The sequence below is a fragment of the Talpa europaea genome, assembly GCF_964194135.1.
Source record: "Talpa europaea genome assembly, chromosome: 16".
NCBI lineage: Eukaryota > Metazoa > Chordata > Mammalia > Eulipotyphla > Talpidae > Talpa > Talpa europaea.
This window is the reverse complement of record NC_140084.1, coordinates 24,991,372-25,010,322: the sequence shown is the minus strand read 5'-3', so window position 1 is coordinate 25,010,322 and position 18,951 is coordinate 24,991,372. Positions and strand designations below refer to the sequence as shown.

The following is an 18,951-nucleotide window of genomic DNA, read 5'->3' as shown; positions in this document are numbered from 1 at the left end:
GGGCTCAGCAGGAGAGGTCTGCGTACCATGTGGGGCCCTTGCCCGGTGGCCAGGGATCCAACTGGCACTGCAGAGGCTGCGGGCAGCTTAGTAACCCAGAGCTCAACTGCTGCACCACTGGGGAAGCCCTGTATTGGCATTATTTATTGGTCTATATTTTGTTTCTAGGGAGGTTTTTATTTTTTTGAAACTTTATTTTGAAAAAAAAAGCAACAAAAACACTTGAGAATTGACTTTTAGTTGGGAGCATGAGAAAGAGGTGCTTGAGGCAGCAGACTTCCCAAGGGTGGGCCAACAGGGAACCCAAAGTTCCCCTGCACAGGTTCCCCTCCTGCCACCCCGACTTCCACAGCTCCATGGCAGCCATGGGGAGGGGCAGGGCTGGAAGGGGCTGCAGTGGCCATGTATTTGGGAGGGACGTCAAGTGACTGGGACACAGCTCCCCATCACAGGTCTCTATTTCCACAACCATGTCTTGGAGGAGCTGACATGGTTGAAGGAGCCAGACACCCACCCTGCCCCGCTGCCTGATCCACAGCTGGGTTGGATAGGGCTACAGCTGAGGCCGGGTTTGTGAGCTTCCACAGGCTGAGCTCAGCCCAGCTGAGTGACACTGGTGTGGATACTCAAATTCTGCGTCTCAAGCTCCAGCTATCTCTCATCCTCCAGCAGCTTGCAGTACGTAGCCATTTGATGTCTAGGGCAAGCTTCATGTTCATGATCTGGTGCTTATGCAGCTGCTAGGCCATGTCCTGCTTGGCCTGCTGCAGTGTAGCCTCTGGCTCAGCCATCTTGGAATTGGCATCCTTAATGGCCAGCTCCCTATGCTGCTCAGCATCAGTGATGATGGCCTCTGGAAAAATTCTCTGGCCTTTGAGGCCCTCAATCTCAGCTGGAGTCTGCTGATGTCCCAGTCCACCTCAGTTATTTCTGTCTCTGTGCATTGGAGGTCATGCCTGTGCTTCCCAGCCAGCATCTGCAGCATCTCGTACTTGGTCTGGTGCGTGGTCTCAGCCTGGGCCTGGCTGTGGTTGGCCATCTCCTCGTACCGTGCCTTGGCTTTGGCGATGATGCCATCCAGGTCTAGGGGTCGGTGGCTGTCCATGGACAGGACCACAGATGTGTCTGGGATCTGGGTCTGCAGTTCATGGATCTCTTCTTACCCAGCTGCTTGACGAAGCTCATCTCACTGGTCAGCCCTTCAAGGCAGGACTCCAGACCTACCTTGTTCAGCTTCAGCTACATCCTCCTCCATCTCTGCGCTTATTGATAACATCGTCATACTTTTGAAGTCCTCCCAGCCCCTGCATACTACCAGGCTCCATCTCCACCTTCAGCAACTCCTGCATCTTGTTCTGCTGCTCCAGGAGCCGCACCTTGTCAGTGAGGGAGGCAAACTTGTTGCTGAGGGTCTTGATCTGCCTCTTCTGGGTGCACACAGCCTGATTTTGGAGTCCACCTCTAGCTTAAGTGAACCAGCATGCTCTGGGTAACTGTGACAGCTGTGATGCCGTGTATACCCCCAGCTCCATGTAGCTCCCAACCAGACTCATGTGGGTGACCGGATGCTGCTGTTGCCCACCTGGGAGAAGGCTGAGGAGCTGATGTGGCCACCAGGCACACTTGAGTAGGAGTGTCTGTTCAAGGCCTGGGGCCTGGAGCTGGGCATCTTGTAGGACTTCTGAGTCCCCCTGCTAGACATGGTGGGGACTGAAGTAGAAGTGAGTAGGCTGAGGCGGACAGACAATCAAGAAGGAGCAGAGAAGCTGCTTGCTGACAGGGATTTTAGGGAGGTTTTAGAATCTTAGCACAGATGCCCCAGGTCTGCAGCAGGATAGCCCAGCCACCACTAGATGGCAGCCTAGCACAAGGATTGACATGGCCAGCTCCTCTGGTCTTGGAGTTAGATTTCCCTTCAAGCCTCCTGAAAATGGGGTTTACTGGCCACTTCAAAGAATTGCAGCCCTCAGGACTGAAACAACTGACATCTATGAGCTGGGGGTGGTTTTTCTACAAAGAATGTAACGATTTTGAGCAGCCCCTTCCCTGTTAGTCAAGTGGTTTAAATAATAAGACAGAGACTAAAAGGAGAGATACACTGAGACCGTGGGGAGGAGGTGGAGTGTGAGTGTTGATGACATTCAGAAATTGATGGCGCGTCAAGGAGGCAGGAGGGGAGGAGGCAGGAGCCAGCGTGCTGGCAGGGTTCACAGCCAGCAGTATCATGGCCAGTGAGACGGGACTCTCGCCTAACCTGGGGGAAGGTGAGACATGAGTTTTACCCCTCTCAGGTTTTTTTGTAAGCGCCCTTTATTATTATTATTATTATTATTGTTATTGTTATTGTTATTATTATTATTTTGTCATGAAATGATTTTCTGCCCCAAGGCAATGACTTGGCTAACAATGACTTTATTACCACGGAAAGGGGCAGTCAAACCCGCAGAGTAAATGACCCAACGCTGGGCAGTGATATATGAACATGAGCTCATGAACTTCGTGTGACAAGTGTCCTTTTCTGTGTTTATAGAGGTAGAAATTGAGACAAAGGGAGCCAAAGTTACTTAGCAAAATTGCTACCAATTAAGCTTTATTTGTTTTTTTGACATTAGTAACTATGTGATGACATTTATTCATGACATCTGGGTTTGGAGCCACTTGATTGCAATTTCCCTCCTCTTTATCACGGGACAAGTGCCTGTGGAGGAGAGCCAGCGGGCATGGCAACACCCCCTGTCATTACCGCGCTGTCGGTCAAAACCACACGTAGCCTCAGCGCTGGAACCCAGGACACAGGGAGGAATGTGGGAGTGACAGAATGTCCCAAACCAGCAGAAAGGCAGAGGTGCAGCCCCATTGCTGAACAGGGGGCTTTTGAAACAGGCCCCTGGGCCCTCCTGTGCCCCACTCCCAAGCTCCTGCCTCAGGAACCCTGGACCCTGGAATTCAAACAGTGGGCTCATTCTCTCAAAGGGGAGCACTGCTTTCTCCCCATTTATTTTGAAATGCAAATTCCTGTGGGGAGGGCAGAAAAATAAACCTACCCTGTGACAGGACAGCCCAGGCCTGGCAGCTGAGCCCTGACTTGGAGTCTGAGTGTGAGAGGGCCAGGGGCAGGCAGGACTGAACACACCTGGGTGATTTTGCCTTTCAAAGACCTGGACTAGGACTTGCCTCTGACATGGTCAGAATTCAGAGAAGTTGGCTCACCTCCTTTGCGTGTGATGGGGGAGAAGTAAATTGTGTTTGTCCAGGTTTTCCTCTGGCCTCCCCTGCACTGAGGAGCTGATGCACTGGGGTGCAGAGACTAGAGGGGCAGGGGTGTGAGCCTCAGGGGCTTTTCTGTGAAGTGTTCCCCCAAGGCAGCTGCTGTGTCCAGTTTGCCCCCAGCTGTTGGCTTTAGGAGCTTCCCTCCTTCTGTTCCCTTCCCCAAGTTTGTCACTGTGCATGAAGGGTCATCAGTTACTCATGCCGAGACCAGAGCAGAGAAGCCACCCGAGGTCTGAGCGCTGCGTGGGAGACACAGACATTCATTCTGCCAGGGAGGCCCGGCCTTTTATCCTTTTATTAAGTAATTGATCAGCAACATTGATCAGAAAAAATTATGCCTTGTTGACCATATTCTCAAATGAAGATCAATGACATTAATTTTCAGCACATCAATTCGCGCACTGGGCACTAATGGGAAGGGATTAAGTTGTGTGATGTGTCACTGGGTGGGACTTAGGGCAATTGCATCCTTAAAGGAGATTTGATTTTATCAACTGACTCAACAGATAATAAAGAGGGAAACTGGGCCGGGGAGATGGGCCGTGACCACGAGGGCTGACAGCTGAACTGTCCCCTGGCAAGGAGGCCATCTTGTGCTTCCCGGGCCTCCTTCCTGAGGACGAGGGATGACAGCAACCTGCCCCTGGTACCCCAGGTCCCTCCCCATCCTTGCATCTATTTTTTTTCCTAAACTCCATATCTTGCCACGATTGTCAGCAAATTAAGCTAAGAGATGACAATTAACTGTGTCAAATATAGAGAAAACTGGAGAGTCTTCCAGCAAAGGCTCGTAGGATTGTTTGAGTGTTGACTTGTTGCCTGATCTTTTTTTCTTTTTCTTTCTTTCTTTTTTTTTTAATTAATTAATTTATTTATACATGCACTGGGTACAGTCAGAAGCGCGGAGAGTGAGAGAATTTCACCAGAGCCAGAGCGGGGAGCAGAACAGGCAGAAGGACAGAAGTACACTGCTGAGGGGAGCAGCGGGCGCGACAGGAGAGGTCTGCGTGCCATGTGGGATTCTCTCCTGGCAGCCGGGTATTGAACCGGCGCTGCAGAGGCTACGGGCACTTTGCAACCCAGCGTTCAACTGCTGCGCCACCGGGGAGGCCCTGTTGCCTTATTTTTTTAAAGTTGTAGCTTTTGTTTTGAGCTTCTTGAGTAATTTCATTCTCCTGAGAAATGCTTGCCCCCCTGTGAGGGAGGGTGCAGGGTGTGGCCAGCTGGTGGGAAGTGGGTGCAAGTCAAGGGCTCCTGGCTTGTGGGCTGTCATGGGGACTCCTGGTGCTGCGTCCTGGACCGTTACCTGGAGAGGTCATGGAGAGGAGGAGGTGCCATGGTGGTGGCCCTTGTACCACAGACTCATCTGGCCTGGTTGTTGCTCTGGTCACTTTTCTAGGCCCAGAAGCTTCTGGATTCTCAGAAGCTAAACTGGGAGGCTCCTCACCTGTGACATCCCCCTCGCACTGCGAGTTGAATGTGATGGCAGAGTGTCTCAGAATGTGTTAAGTACCTTAACATTTTCTTTTTCCAGTGGCTCCCTTGACTCCAAAAAACAATGCAGAGGGGGTTTCAGCAGAAATTATTGTTAGAACAACTAACTGTTATTTTTAGCGGGGACAAAATGTCAAGAAATTGGGTTTCCATCCTCTCTAAGAATTCCATTCCTGGGTCTCCCTGGTGGCGCAAGGGGTTAAGACGCAACCTGTGAAGCCATTTGCAGTCACTGCAGCATGAGTTCGATCCCCAGCCAGGGAGGTACCCACATGGCACAGCAGACATCTCCTGTCTCGCCCACTGCTCCCCTCAACAGTGTATTTCAGTCAATCTGCATGTTCTGTTCCCCACTCTGTCTCTGGTGAATCCTCTCACCTCCCACACCTCTGGCCTGTACCCCAGTTCTTGTATGCATAAATAAATAAATCGTTAAAAAAATTCCATTCCTTTAAGAATGGAATTGGGGGCGTAACTTTAGGTAAACTTTGCAAAACACTGTTCATAGGTAACTCTTCTCAGGGGATAGTTCACAGTGACCCCTGTTGAGGTGAGGCCATCCTGACTATGAAGGAGGAAGCCCCCACCACTGGAAACCATCCAATTAGTACATCTTGCTTCTAAGACCAGGGAGTACTTTCCAGGGAAGAAAAATGAATGAAATTGGGTTTAGATGAAATTGAAAGGGAATGTAGTCAGATGATTTGACCAATTTGACCACCAGAGTGCACTGGCTGGTTGAGAGAAAGAAGGAGGAGTGTACCTGCTTCCTTGAGATTTTAAAAATGGATAACCAGCCACCTACTTCGGAGACCATTGCCATTGCCACCCAGGAACAGGAGCTGAACTAGCAGATGTTCAGCTCCCTCGGGTGAGGGCTCGAGGAGCCTTGTGCTGCTGTAGGGTAAACTGGTGGATGCAAGTATGTCCTGTGAGCTCTTGGGAGTCAGGACCTCAGACTCCTGCTGTGGGCTGAATATTGTCCCCAGAATTCATATGTTGAAGCCATACCCCCCAATGGGGTGGTATTTGGAGATGGGGCTTTTGTGAGATATTTAGGGTTAGGTGAGATTCTCAGGGTGGTGCTCCCATAGTGGGATTAGTGCCCTTGTGAGCAGAGAGGCCAGCAGACTCACACTCCTTCCGCCATCTGAGGACACGGAGGAGGTAGCTGTGTGCAAGCCAAGGAGAGGGTCCACACGTGAGCCCAGCCATGTTGGACTTCCTGCCTTCAGAACTGTGAGGGGTAAGTTTCTGCTGTGTTAGCCACCTGCCTGTCATTTTTTGTACAGCTCCTGAGAAGACTAAGACACTGCCCAAGGAGGCCCACAGTGGGGTGCTCTTTGCAGGGGATCCTGATGGGGGGTCATAAGCCCTTCGCTGTAGGCAATGGGAGGTTGGTTAATCCTCCAGGCATTGGTGCTGGAGGCTCAGTGAACATGGTTAGGGACACCAGGCTGCCTCCCCTTCTAACCCTGCAGATTCTTATTTAACTCCTGCTAAGAAATAAAACCTAGAGGATTTTAAATTTTCCTTAAGATGTTTCTATATATCTTGAAAAACAAACCCAAACAACCAAATAAATAACCCTTTATCAAAACACCCTGTATGTTCCTCCAGTCTCTGTGGTTAGTGACCATAGAAATGGCATGGTAGTTTTCCTGCCCAAGAAACAGCAGGACACACAACCTGGCATCCAGGGCTTTCCTGGCAGAAACTGTGATGGTCTGAGAGCCACCCTGATTGTAAGTTACCTGCTTAGCTTGTCACCGTTTCTTGCATGCTGGTAAGAGAGGAAGGGCTGTGTTCTCATAGAAGTAGCAATAACCAGAGGACCCACATTTTCTTGTATTGGCTCAGTGCATGCACAGTGGGTGGTGTTATAGGAGAGACACCCCGAGCAACCCTGACTCTTGTAACAGTGAGTCAGTGTGCTCAGTGGTAGAACGAGTGTGTCTCTCTTCACAGCCTGCTCACTACATAAATATCCTTGAAGAGATTGTCCAGGACAAAGGTTGACAGCACCTCTGCTTACAGGCTGTGAGACCGGTGAGGCACTGTCTCCCCACATTTACACGACCCATGTCCCACTTAACCTGTCACCACCCTGCCTCACGGTCCATGCTCAGCCATGACAAGCTGCCGTTGTTTCTGCATCTTGTAGGGGAGAGATGTGTGTTCATTCACGCCACTGCTGCAGCGCAGACTGGCTTTCTTCCTCCCAGATGTCTGCTTAGCTTTGTGACTCAGCTGAAAGGTTACTGTTCTAGGGTGGGTTGGAAGGCCCTCCCTCGAGCTTTCCCCAGGAGATTTGTGAATTCCTTGAGGAGGAGGGGCGTCTAGTGTACTCTGCAGCCTGTGTGACTCAGCAGGGACAGCCAGTTGGCCAAGAGACGTGTGCTGCTGATTGGTTTCGGGGCGCCCTTGTGGACTGGGGAGGTGGCCGGCTGGACACAGCCTCCCGAAACTGTTGCACTGGCTTGTTGGCTCTTTTGCAAGTAGCTTTTGTTTCTGCAAGACGCAGTCCCTGAATCACACTGAATCTGAGCCCAGATGTTTTCCTTTAACTGAAGAGCTTTTACATTCCTCGTATTGAGTTCTGGAAGGGAGCTGCCTGGGGAGGAAACACCTTTATGCCTACAGGGTTTCTCCTGTCAAGAGACAGAGGGCACTAATGACAACCTGGTGTCTGCCTTCCAGAAGCTTCCACTCAGCAGGAGGTGAACACCGTGCTGAGTGAGAGCCAGTCCTCCAACTCTGAGACATACAAGGAAACAAGACTTGTTTGCCTGCATGTGGAAGTGGAGCTGTGTTATTTATTACTGAGTAATAAATTACCCCTGAACTGAGTGGCTTGAAGGAACACTTACTGTCTCTGTGTCTAAGTCAGGAATTTGAGGGTAGCTTAACTGGGTTTCTCATCTTGTAGCCCAAACATCAGTGAGGGTTCAGCCATCTACAAACTTGGCTGGGCTGGAAGACCAACTCCCTAGATGGCCCGTGGAACTCCCCCACCCCCGCCCCTTGCCTTTCCACCAGTATCTTAAAATGGCCGCTGGCTTCTCCCAGAGTGAATGAGCCAAGAGAGCCAGGCAGAAGCTGCAGTATTTTTTCATGAGCTCCCCTCCAAAGACATCATTTCTGCAAACTTCTGTTGGTTGCATAGGCCAGTCCTACTCAGTGTGGGTAGGGCAACAATGCCAGGAGACAGGAATCATTGGTGCCTATCTTGAAAGCTGGCCACCAGGGTCATATCTGCTAACAAAGGGCCCAGGAGCAGAAGGCACAGCCCCCCAATTTTCCAGTGTCTGTTCTTACACAGGAGCAAACGGTTGACTTAAGTAAACTGAGGCAAGCAAAAGCAAGTGAGTTTATAAAAGAATCCAGAGCGAGAATTCAAGCCCTGCACAGCCTCTGGTTAACTCTAGGAAAGCAGCCCAACCTCTGAGCTTCTCAGGGAGGATGATAAGCAGTTTGCAACATGAGACATGCCGGATTTCTGCAAAGAAAATCCTGGTTGGGGTCCAGTTAATCTATTTGTCTGATGAATATTCATTGAGGAAGACAAAGAGGGATGTTAAAATTTGCCCTATCTATTGAGAACCTTATCATCTGGGATCTGGGAGTTTTAGCAATGTCACAATCCTTGGAGTTGACATTCTTTGAAGTTACTGGTTTGTCTGGAGACAGCATTGTCTTTACAAGACCAGATCAGCTGCATCTTGACCCATGACTTACGGCCTTTAGTTGGGAACAGAGAGAGGGGTACCCACTTAATTGTTAGCCAAGCTGACAGCCCCTGTGGGAACCACTTTGGGAACCCCTACCTCGGGCCCATGCAGCAGGGAGAGCTGGAGTCTGCTCCCGAGATCCTGCTGGTGCCTTCTGTTTCAAAGGGCTCCCCAGAGGGTCAGGCTGCCCGCCCTAATCATAGTCATGCACCACCCTCTCCTCTCCACTCTGCACCTTCATTTAAGCTGTGGTTACCTCTCTCAACAAGCAACTTTTGCATTGCTGACCTAGATTGGTCTCAGTAAAAGCAAGATGCATTTTCTCCCAGGGCCAAGGTAGTCAGCCCCCAGTGAAGTTTATTTAATAAGGGAATTAGTTCCAGTTGGATTCTCGAGATGGAATTATGGGTTCATTTGAAGCAAAGTAGAAGGTGCACCAAACTCAAAGGTCGAAGAGAAGTTAATGAACACTGTTTCCGAAGCAGACGTGATGCACCTTCTGAAAAATGCAATGTTTCCAGAATGACATTTCCATTTTCCCAGCTGTGGCTGGCTGTCTCTCCTTCTCATATCTTCCTTGTGGGACCAAATTCCACCACAAAAACGTATGTTAGGCCTCAGCTCCTTGTGGAGCAGTCCCCCCCTGCCTGCTGCCTCGGAGCAGCCCCTCAGGTTTCCCGTAGGCCATGTATGCTAACTGTTTATGCCCCCAGCACATGGCCCTCTCGGGAAAAACTTACCTGAGCTTCACCCCTCAGCCCTTGTGCATCCTGGGAGGGCTTACCAGGACAGCACATTTGGTCCACCCTTTGGCTCTGGTGATTGTTTTCAACTGAGCATATGACCCAGGCCAGGGGCATCAGAACCAGGACTCAACTCTGGAACTTTCCTTGACCTGGTGGACTCACTGCCATCAGCTCCCCATCTTTTTTAACGATTTATTTATTTATTCATACAAGAACTGGGGTACAGGCCAAAGGTGCAGAAGGGAAGAGGATTCACCAGAGACAGAGTGGGGAAAAGAACAGGTGGATTGACTGAAATACACTGCTGAGGGGAGCAGCAGGCGAGTCAGGAGAGGTCTGCTGTGCCATGTGGGTGAGCTCTCTGCCTGGGGATCGAACTCGGCTGCAGTGGCTGCGGACAGCTTCATAGGTTGTGTCTTAACCCCTTGTGCCACCAGGGAGGCCCAGCTTCCCACCTTATTTGCATCAGTTCAGAGTCCTGAGAGGTGAAGATGGGGCTAGACCTGGGCACTGCTGTGCTTTGGAACCAGCCAGAGTGAAATCCAGCCCCATTGTTCTCTTTTGGCTGAACCAGTCTGTGCTCCATATTCTGTCACTATGACACATTTTTACTTGGTAGAAATCAGGTGGTTCCGCCCTCCTCTGTGGGACCTAATGCTACCGTCTTGTATGTGCCTCAGTATTGGGGCCACCCCAGGCAGACCTGAACTGTGTGGTAGGGCAGTGTGCACTTTGGGGGCTTCCTCAGTGCACTTTGGGGCTTCCTGCCTCTTGCTGCCAAAGCAGCTCTCAGACTTGTAGGCTTGGGTTGGTAGAAATGACTCTGCCTGATGGTCAGACGGCCATCGCCCAGCATGGGAGCTGCCATGCGTGGTCAACCTCTCTTGGGGTCAGGGAGAGCAGTGCTTAGGCCTCAGGCTTGCTCTTTTTGATCTTTTCTCCTTTGGCGCTGGTCCTTCCCTGCTGCTCTCACCCCTGGGATCTTGCTTCCTCAAGTATCCTCCTTCTTCCACCTCTTAGTCTCTACCTGTAAATGCCTTTTCCTCCTTAGACGATGCACAGATTTCAGACTTGGACACTGAGCAGAAAGCATCCCCACCCATCCCTCGGTCCTGTCTTCCGTTAGCTACTCATCTACTTCCCTTCTCAGACAAGCTTCTTGGAAGCGTGGTTTGTGCCATTTTCTCAATTTTGTTCATTTACCACCCCCCCACAAGTCTTCTCTGGGGAAGAGGGCCAGTTTGCAGTGCTGGCAAAACCAGCACATCACAAAGCCACAGCAGAGCAGCGCGAGGGCTGTGAGGGGCACTGCGCCCTCCTGATGCCCGGGGTTCCTGGGTAGTGGCCACTGAAAGAACCCTCAGAAGGAAGCAGGTGGAACAGTCTCTGGAACTCACATAGGGCTGGAATAGGTCACATTTCCAATGGCCAGAGTGGAGAAAGCTGATAGCACAGAAGTATCAGGAAAATTACTCAGTGCCCATAATTTACATAAAGTGGGCAAATTTTTTTGAAGATACAAAATACCAAAGTTTACTCAAGAAAATGTAAGGTAATTCAAATAGTCCTATGTCTATTAACAAATTAAAGTTACGGTTAAAAACCTGTTTACTAAGAAAACTCTAGGCTGTGGTGGCTGGCGTCTCTCTTCCCATTTGTTTCTGTCTCCTCCATTTCTCTCAAAGTTTGGTGAGCTTAGGACTCGCGTATCTCTTGCCACATTTATTTCAAATTTTTGATGCTAATGTAAATGGTATTATTTCATGTTTAAATTGATGACTGTAGGTAGGGAATATAAATACAATGTATTTGTGTATATTGATCCTTTCCTTACAGCTCTACAAAATCCATAATTTCTGTAGATTTTTCATAGATTCCTTAGGGTTTTCAACATAGCTGAAGATGCAGTCAGCAACTGTGGATGACTTTGCTCCTTCCTTGGCCAATTGTATGCTATTTTCTTCTTTTCATGCCTTATTGCACTAACTAGCACCTCCAGCACAGAGTGAATAACAGTGGTTAAAACAGAAATCTTTGTCTCCTTCCTGGTCTGGTGGCAAAAGCACTTCATCTTTCACCATTAGGTAAGATGTAGCAGAACACACACATCATCTATTGGGTTGATTGTTTCCAGGGTTTTCATCATGGTGGCATGCCAGGTTTTAGACCCACACCCTTGGAAGCCATCCCCCTTCTGCTTCTTCTCCCTAAACCCTTACAGGCTTCTTAGCAATGCTTTTTCAGCAAAAGCAGTTGCACTCAAGAGAAGAAAGGATTGGTCGTCTTGGCAGCTCCTTTTTTGTCTAACTTTCCTTTTAGCGACTAAGGTATATGCTTCCTTTTATGAAGAAACCTCCTCAGCCTGTTCCCTCACAAGGGACTCTGTGACACATTTCCCCTCGCTAGTCTGTCTCTTTTGCAGCCAGACACAAAGCCACATCCATCCGCACTCACCAGCCCGCAGGCAGGTATGCAGCAACTGTGGACCCAGCCTTTCTGAAGCTTCTCATCTACTTCCCTTCTCAGACAAGCTTCTTAGAAGTGTAGAACCTCTTCGTGAGGTTCTGCTGCAAAGGTAGCATGAATGCCACCAGGGAGGGGAGGGAGGTCTTTGGTCTCTGCTGCCCCTGATGTGAGGAGCTGAGATGTCCCACAAGGCAGCTGGAGAGGGAGGCTGGACATTGGCTGCTGTCTTCAGGCCAGTTTTCCCAACTCTGAGCTTTGCATGAAAAGTTAAATCATTCCCAGCCCCCCAGGCATTACAGTTCCCAAATTACACACTCTATTGCTCTGCAATTAAGCAATAATGCAATTAGAACTAATGCAGCAAAGATGATGATCTGTGGGGCCTGTTCATGAAAATGCTCCATTTAAATATTGAGCTTGGTGCAGAGAAAGAATAAACAGACATATTTCTTCTTCTTCTTCTTTTTTTTTATAAAGGAATTGGTCTCCAAACAGTTGTGAGCTTTATGAGTCATCACTTCTGTTCAGCCCGTAGCTTTGCTGTGAGATGCATGGGAGGAGCCTCCTCTGTGGCTCCACTTCCCTCGTCTCCACCATGCAGTGGGGGTGGTTCCCAGGCAGTCACATCGTCACCATTGGTGTGGTCCCTCCCGTGCCTTGCCAGGCTGTGCCCGGGGACCCGATGACAGCTGCCTCCTACCTTCTACCCACTTCTTTCTCTGGGGCCAGTGGGGTGGGTGCTGAGTCACTGCAGTGGAGGAGGGGCCAGGGTAGCAGTGCCAGCCTCACTGAAGCAGAGTGTCCATGACATTGGCCTAGGATGGGCTCCCTGGCTGGTCTTTGTCAAGATGGGGAAAGTCTGTCTTGGTCCAGCGAGCCCAGGGCAGGCAGCACAGCAGGTGCTTCGTAGCATGAAGTCGTGCAGTCTGAGATGGAGCCTTCCTACCTTTTGATTAAAACAGTCTTTCCTATTTGAAATAGTAGTAATAATGGAGTCCCTCCACCATGTTCTTGCTCATAAAAATCAGTTTCCTGAATTGTTTTGTATTTAGTTACTATGTGAAACTACTGGTATTCCACAGTTTTTGACGATAAAAATGACAAATTTGACATTATTTGATCATAAATTTGCTACTATTGGATTGCTGGAAAATAGGAAATTTTGGATGGTTCAATCTAATGATTTTACTAGTTCCTGAGAAACTAGGCATCTAGGACCCAGAAGTTTTGTGGAAAGACCTTTACACTAGGACCTGGTGGGTCTGGAGTTGAGTTTGGTTTCTGCCTCTTCCGGTGACCTTGGAGCCCCCATGCCTGGATGAGGCTCGGCCCTTGGTGTGTGGAACTCATGATCCACATCCTCCCATCTCACAGGGTTACAAGATGATGGGCATTAAATTGCCTTTTAAATAGCAGAGTGCCCGGGGCCTGTCGCATCAATGACCTGCAGTGGGTGACTGTCCTGTGTAATGATCACAGTCTCTGCTGGGCTCTCAGGAGCAAAGTGTTCCTTCTTTAACCTCCCGTTTCTTTCTCTTTGGGCTGAAGACACTGAGGGACCCACTCTAGGGACTGGCCAAAGTGATCTCTGAGAAGCCGTGTCACATATTTGCTATGGCGGCATCTCATCAAAAGTTAGAACAATTGGGTTAAAAAGTGCAAAAATCAATCTGTCAGTTACTTTGTCTCTAGAAGGTTATGCAACCAGTTTGGATCTTTAAAAAAAGAAATTGACTTAAAAAAAACCCTTGAAATTCAGTTTTCCCTGCTCAGAGTGGCTTAGAGACCATGTTATTTATAAAATGTTTTGAAATTCTTAGTGAGAATAATATCAAAGAGGGAAAAGTATCATTCTCTAAGAAGACATTTCTAACTTTTAAATCTCATAAAATGACTTTACTCAGCATTCTACTTATCCAAAATCTCTACTAACTGTATTTTTGTAAAGGGCTTGGTATAATGGTAAATGATTCCTATTATAGACTTGGAGAAAGGGCAAGATTCTCAGTGACTTTAGGACCTCCAAGACAATGTAGTTCAGTCGAGTTAGTCTTTGGAAACTGCAGGTGTTGCTGTTCCCTGCCAAGGTGCTTTGGTGCATGAGGCCCCTTCCCAGCACCCAGCACCTGCGTCTCTTATGTCACAGGCGCGGCAGCTGGCAGTGCAAGGGAATGAGCCATTCTCAGAATGACACACAGGAACGGGTGAGTGGACTCCAGGCTCACCCCTTGGGTGTGATGACTGGGTGTGATTTGCCGTCTCCCCGAGTCCTCACTGCTAAGCAGACTCCTAACCTTCTCTTCTCCACTACCTTCCCTGTCCTGCCTCACTTTCCCTCACCCCTACAGAGATTCCCAATCTCTCAAACAAAATAATTTTTGCTCAAATTTTTGTCTTGGAATCTGCATCTGGGGCACCCCAAACCAAGCCATTCAGTGACCCAGACATGGTGGGTGTGGAGCGTGCCATATTAGCTAGAAGCGTAGGATTACCCAGGAGATACTAACTCTTGAACGTGCTGGTTAACTGCTTAGCGTGCTATTATTTATAACAACTGCAGTTGTAAGAACTTCTTCATCGTGCCCAGAGACTTGGTTGTTTTAGTCAAGTTGTTCATTTACTTGCTTTTGTGAGCAGCCCCTCACCTTCCCTTTGGGGAGCATGCTGCTTTCACCTCATTCCTTACCTCTAATGGTAGGTTCATGACTCACGTCTGGCTAACGAGAGCACCGTGCGTTGGTTGCTGTGGTTCGTACCCAGACTGGACCAATGAGAGGAGACCCAGGGCTCTTGCTGCAGCTTTGATAGAAGAGGTGGTTCCTTCCTGGATGCTAAGCTCGTAGGAAGTAAGCCAGGAGCTGAGGAGTCACCACCAGGAGAGGGGCCTGCCAGGACTCATGCTCGCGAGAGGAAGGCAGAGATGGGAGGTGGAGGAAGAGTTAGGGCTGGTGATGGTGTTTACACCCCAGACCCAGCTGGGCCTACACTTCTCATTGCTGAGTTGTTTTTCTATCACTTGCAGTCAAGCCAGTTCTGACTGTGCTGTGGAATTGGGGAGAGGATTTCTCTGCAGGAGTCCAGGGTTCCCTTCTCAGAGATTGCTTCCTTAGTGGGAGTGGGGGGCTGACAAGAAAACTGCCTCTGGTGCCAGGGCTACAGCTTAAATTCTGAGTTTGGATGTATCAGGAAACTTGCCTTTGGTGGCCTTCAGTCAGTCACAGCGCTGAGTCTGGACAGTGGTGGTGTGCGGTGCTGGGTGATGGGTGCCAAGGCCACTCCTGGATTCATCCTGCCTGCCTCCAGGGACCTCACAGACAGGTTTGTGGCATTGTTTATAGGGGTTTCACTAAGACTGTGTTGCTGCCCTAAATGGGCACCTCCCCCCCACATACACTGTGGGTGGTTTGTTCGGACATCTTGGCCATCAGACTAGCGAAAAGGGAAGGTTTGTAAAGGACAGCAAGGCTACCATCTTGAAAAGCAGCTGCAATAGGAGTGGCTGGGACTGGTTGCTGCTGAGGACACAGCTGGGTTGGACAGGACAGGCACAGATGGAGACTAGGGAGGGGCTGAAGGGGCAGGTGTGGTGCATGTAGGTCAGAATCCATCACAGGTGGGGGCAGGAGAGAGTGGAGCCCAGGAGGGTGACAGTGACAGGAGGCTGGGCCTGTCTGGCAACTGAGGGCCTTCCAGGGCTGGGCAAAGGGCACGGGCGATGCAGACCACTCTGACTTGGCCAGTTGGTGCGGCAGTGCCAAAAGTATTGTGTCAAAATGTAAAATCACTGTTTTAAATTAATCAGCGATATTCCCATCAACATCCCTGGAAGATGATGGGATGAGGCTAGGGGCTGAGGCCTGATTTGATCTGATTTGATCATTACTTGGTGAAAGTAATTACTTGGCTGAAAGTTTAATGGTTTGGTTTGTAGGCTGAGTTAAATGTCCCTGTGTAAAAAAAGCCTCATCAAAATGTCATTGACAACTCACTCCTTATCATATCGCAGCCAGCAATAAGTCTTCCTTCTAATCTTTGCTGTGTGGTGGAGTGGGGGGGCCCTTGGTGAAACTGGGAGCGAGGAGGAGGTTCTCCGTGGCTGAGACTGGTGCGCCTGCTGCTCGGGTTGGACATCCAGACTCTTGGCCTCAGCCTCAGGCCCACCTTCTCGTTGCTTTGATTTTTACTTTAATTTTCTTCCATCACTGTTCACCTTTGTATAGTTATTGTTCTCCCCGGGAGCGGCCCTCGCACCATCCCTCTCCTCTGTGGCTCCCTCCTCCACTCCGATGACTCTCACACCTCCCTCGCTGCAAGCAGTAGATGGATGGTCTGCCCAAGGGCTTCATCTTTTTCCTGGAAACTTGTCCTTTTCCTGGATGAGGACCTGTGCTCCTGGACCGCAGCAGACCAGGCTGCTCAGGTCCCAGGAGCAGCTGGGAGGCAGAGTCGTTCAGGACCCCCTGAAGGGCAGGTGTGTGGACTGGTTCTCCACTCTCTGATTTTGGAACTTCCTCTGGAATAGGAGTCTGTTCTATTTGCTCTAGACCAGTGTGGTCTCTAGCTTCTGTGCATCCTCGTCCACACCGTCCCATCCATTCTGATGACTGTCACATGCGGCTGCTTCTGAGTCTTCTAATTCTGGTGCTGGGAACCCTGCTCCCCACCAGTGTCAACGGAGAAGTTCCCTGGTGGGGACAGACTCCAGCAGGTGGTCAGTCCAGCTCCTCTCATCTCCTCTCATGGTTTCCAGTCCTGCCCTGGGTCTCCTGTCACAGCTCTGATGTTTTCCTTCCCCAGTTGGAAAAGCAGGAAGCCTCACTAACGTTGCACACACGTCTGGACCAGGGGTTTGGTTCCCCCACCCCAGAGAGACTGTAGAGGGCGCTCATGTGAGGGTCCCCACACCTGCTCATCTCGTGGTCAGACCCGTTCTTGACAAGGTCCTCCAGGGGTTTGTGCACAGGGGCATGTGAGAAGCACTGATGTGATGGGTGGATATGCACCATAGGACCTTCCCGTGTCCCGCTGGTACTCTACCTCCACCAGCATGGGAGGGGGGTTGGCGGCCATATTGGCATCATGATCCAGCTCCTTTTCCCATTTGATGGACTGGGCTTGATCATCTGACTCAAGGTTGGCCAATCAGAGTAGTTTCTGTCTGTGTGTTTAGATTAGGACTCTCTCTCTCTGAGTGAGAGAGAAAGGTGCAGGTCTCATGTCTCCCTGGGCAGCTGGATGTACATCATGTGTGCTGGGGAATGGATCCTTTTTCACCAGCTGCAGGGAGCAAACGGAGCCAGTTAGTGGAGAGAGAGATCTGTCGGGTGGTGCGCAGCGATGGCTTTGTGGTCTCGTTCCAGCCCCATCCCGAAGCACTGCTAAAACCCTATCCTTGGGCTCCGCGAGGAGCCTCACAAGCTCATCAATTCCCGTGTGAGCCTGGCCTGGCTCGAGCTGGGCTTCGGTCACTCTACCCAACCATGTCATGTGGGGCTTTTGGTGGCCATCTTGGATCCTGGCTCCAGTTCTCTCCTGTTGGAGAGACACTCTTGGAGGAAGGTGTCACGGGCTCATGAGAGGCGGCGGCACCAAGGGAGTGGCTGAGAGGGCACAGAGGCCACGCTCGACCAGGGCCATGAGCGAGGGCAGTCCTGTAAACACAAACCACTGCCACTGGGGGGTGGCCTTGAGCTGTCCCTCTCACCCTGTGACCGTCCCTCTAGGGGTCCAGTGACCCTGTGGTCACCCTGGGGTGGACCACAGGGACATCCACTGCTTGGGCTCCCTTGGGGGTACCTCTCCTGGATCCACTACCCACAAATCTGCACACGCTGAGGGCATGGTCACTCCCTGAGGGAGGAAGGAGGGGCTTGATCATCCTGCTCTGTGAAGCTCTGTGTCTCAGTGAGAGCCTGAGGCTGGGGCTGGTGGAGGTGATTGACAGGCAGAGCACATGGGGGACAGGAGCAGAGTGACACTGGACGGAGGAAAAGGAAGGATGCACTTCCTCGGAGGCTGCTCAGGGCAGTGGGAGCTAGTGTGAGCCCTGAGCAGGCTGAACACAGAGTGCCTTCCAGAAGGATCCTCTCGGAGGGGAGGTCAGGGGCTCTTGCCAACAGGATCCCCTGGGGCACCATCCACCCCCACAGCTTCCACTGTGCTTGCTCTGAAGCTGAAAAGACTCAGAGAGAGCCCTTAGGTGAAGCTCAGGCAGCATCTGGAAGCTTCTGCCACAGCTGCGTGAGGTCAGAGCAGGCCGAGGGAATATCCTGGGTAGCCCCAAAGTATCTGCTCCAGACACGGCCACATCCACGGTCATACCTCCATCTCCTCTGTGCTCCAGTGACCCAGATATGGGGACATACAGACCCCCCAAAATTGGAATGGAATTTCCTTCAGGGACATTTGGGAATAATGTCTTAGTGAAAATTCCCCTTTGAATCTTTGTCAATGGCATAAATTAGGAAATTGACAACTTGCTTGTGGTAAAGTATGGACAAAATCTCAGCTTTCTCCCTAGTTTTATGAACTTCTTTCTCCCATTTCTATTTTGTAGTGAATGTTCACAACAGACGCCAAACACCATTCATCTCTTTAAATAAAAGCCAATTGCCGAAATATTTCCTGCCTGATAGATCATTTTCTTAGTCCCGTCTCATAAAATTTGGGAGGAAATGGCAAATTTCTCATTTATTTGACTGATTTTAGTTTTCTAAAGAGTCAACAAATATATATTTTGGACCTGGATCTGCCTTTTCATTTGTAAAATTGCTGTGTGGCCCCGTTTCTGTTGTCCTGGGTGAGTCTACACGGAGCGACGGGCTCTGGTGGGGGGAGAGGTGGAACAGCTGACGTTTCTTCAGTTTTATTTGACCTGAGTTTTCCTTGTTATTTTTGATTTGTGTGTGCTTGGCTCCTCCGTGCCGGCCCCCGGCCCCCATCTGTCTCCACCGTGACGGTGCCCTCTGACTCACTGGCACACCCGCTCTCCTGCACCGCCTGCTCGGAAAGGCTCCGAGGGTGCCAGCCTGGCCGCTGACACAGCTCCAGGCATGTGCTGACCCCCCTCCCCGCGCGGCCAGAGTCTGTCCAGGTGCTGGCCGGTGGGCTCAGAACCCTACACGGCCTCGACTTTGATACCCCCAGACTCACTGGTCCTTGTTTCCACATCTCAACACACCTCAAAAAGACATGCAATTAGGGTGTTCCTTTTGGTGATTGGTGACAGCCTCTTGTGAAAAGGC

The 18,951-nt window shown here is 50.3% G+C and overlaps 1 pseudogene across 1 annotated transcript; it reads right to left on the bottom strand.

Moving 5' to 3' along the window:
• Positions 1-626: 626 nt before the first annotated feature.
• LOC311185963 (keratin, type II cytoskeletal 8-like) lies at positions 627-1,553 on the bottom strand (annotated as a pseudogene). The gene has a single exon. The product of its transcript is annotated as a keratin, type II cytoskeletal 8-like (transcript).
• Between the last annotated feature and the right edge of the window lie 17,398 nt (positions 1,554-18,951).